Genomic DNA, 2,040 nt, shown 5'->3' with positions numbered 1-2,040 from the left:
CTCTCTCTCTCTCTCTCTCTCTCTCTCTCTCTCTCTCTCTCTCTCTCTCTCACAAGTGTGGCTACTGTTCTCTCTCTCTCACGTCGGGCTGACCTCCCCTCCACAACCCCTTCTCAGACTCAGACTTGGCCAGCCGTAAGTTGGTGCGACCGACCGACCGATCTCTCTCCGTAGTTTCAAGCGAAGGATATCGATTTTCGTTTTGTGGGGCGGTCTATGTGTTCGCTAGTACGTGTGTGTTTGTGTGTGTGTGCGTCAGTGTGTGCTGTTCGCCAGTGCGTACGCAAAGGAGGGACTTCAGTGAGTCACACACACACACGGTGGAGACCAGGGAACGTGTGTTCATGAGTGTGTAAGTAAGTGTGTAGATATGCGTGTGCGTGTGTCGCACTTGCAAGCTTACCTTACCTTGTCACTGTCTTGATCTTGATCTAGAATCTAGATCTAGATCTAGATATTTAGACCTAGATCTAGGCCTAGAGGTTTAGTAAAGGCCTGTGTTCTTGCTCGGGTGTGTGTGTTGAAGATCTTTTCGTGGATGGTGGAGTTTGGAGTAAGATTTCTACGGCACTTGGACTTGGAATACAATTTGGTCAATAAATTAGCGCCGAAGTTTAGAGGTGTGTTACTGTAGAAAGATCTTGTTTTAGTTCGTAAAATCCCAAAAGTTTTAAGGCACTTTCAACACAGTAAGTAAACTACTAGCACATAATTTAAAGACAGTGCCAAAGATTAGAGGTGTCTTAACGATCTATCCAGATCTAGATCTAGATCTAGAACGTACAAAGAGAAGAAGGGGCGATTTTTATTTAAGGCAAATTAAGGGTGATAGATCTAGAAATCTAGATCTACAATCGTAACAATCTAGTCTAGATCTAGATCTATGTGTGTGATAGGAAAGAAGGAGCAGACCAGATCAGAGCACCCGCCAACCGCCCATCCCGTGGATTAATTCAGTTACAGGAGTTTACAGGAGGACTTAATTTACTGGACGTGTGATTCTGTGTGTGTGGGGAGTACCGTTGACCTTGTTGTTGACATTCCTGAAGGTATCACGTGGCTGGTTGGAGAATGTGTGTGTGTGTGTGTGTGTGTGTGTCTCTGCGTGTGTGTCTGTGTGTGTGTGTATCTGTGTATGTGTGTGTGTGTGTGTGTCTGTGTGTGTGGAGTAGGCCTAGAGAGCCAAGTTGTTGACATTCCTCAAGGTATCACGTGGCTGGTTGGGGTATCATGTGTGTATATATATATATGTGTGTGTGTGTGTTGTTGTTGTTGTTATAGTAACGGAACGCCGTTCACAGTTTCTGTAGTAGTGTCACACTTTCTGTAGGCCTATAATGAGACCGTCACAGTTTTTGTGGTCACACCGTTACACTTTGTTGTCACACTGTTACAGTTAGGTTCTTCGTCATAGTTAGTTTCTCTGTCACAGTTAGATCTAGATATATAGTTTCTGTGGTCACAACGTCACAATTTCGGTGGTGCGCGGTCACAATTTCTGTAGGCCCAGTTACACCGTCGCAGTTTCTGTCTGAAGCACACCGTCATGGTTTCTTTAGTCATACCCGTCTCCGTTTCTGTAGTGACATCGTCACAGTTTAGTCACACCGTCACAGTTTCTATGCGGGCGGGTGCTCTGGTGTGGTTTGCTGCTTCTTCTTTCCTATCAAACGTCTATCGTCCTTATCTCCCCTCCTTCTTTTTTGTGTTTGTTAACTCTCTTGTAACACCTCTAATCTTCGGCACTTATATGACCTTATTGTGTTGCAAGTGCCGTATTTACTAAAACTAAAAAAACCAACTGTTTCTATGGCATGGTCACTCCATCACAGTTTGTGTAGTTACGGCGTCACCGTGTGTGACAGAGACCACTGTGTTTGTCACTGTTGTTTTCAGATCGCCTTGTGCTGATCGTCACGCATTGACGGACCAACTATTTAACTATTATTTTGGAAGGGTTATTGTGTTATTAATTTGATTATTATCAATATTATTATTATTATTATTATTAATTATTATTTAATTAAGTATTATTATTAC

The 2,040-nt window shown here is 43.2% G+C and overlaps 1 protein-coding gene across 1 annotated transcript in view; it reads left to right on the top strand.

Annotated features, from left to right (window-relative positions):
- Positions 1 to 56: 56 nt before the first annotated feature.
- Positions 57 to 2,040, top strand: part of LOC101850025 — a gene marked incomplete at its 3' end in the record, with an annotated part of 11,504 nt that continues 9,520 nt past the window's right edge. Inside the window, 1 exon segment of the mRNA XM_013085900.2 lies at positions 57 to 352.

The sequence above is a fragment of the Aplysia californica genome, unplaced genomic scaffold, assembly GCF_000002075.1.
Source record: "Aplysia californica isolate F4 #8 unplaced genomic scaffold, AplCal3.0 scaffold00417, whole genome shotgun sequence".
Lineage (NCBI taxonomy): Eukaryota > Metazoa > Mollusca > Gastropoda > Aplysiida > Aplysiidae > Aplysia > Aplysia californica.
Note: the sequence above shows the minus strand (reverse complement) of the source record. Positions and strands in the feature narration are given on the sequence as shown.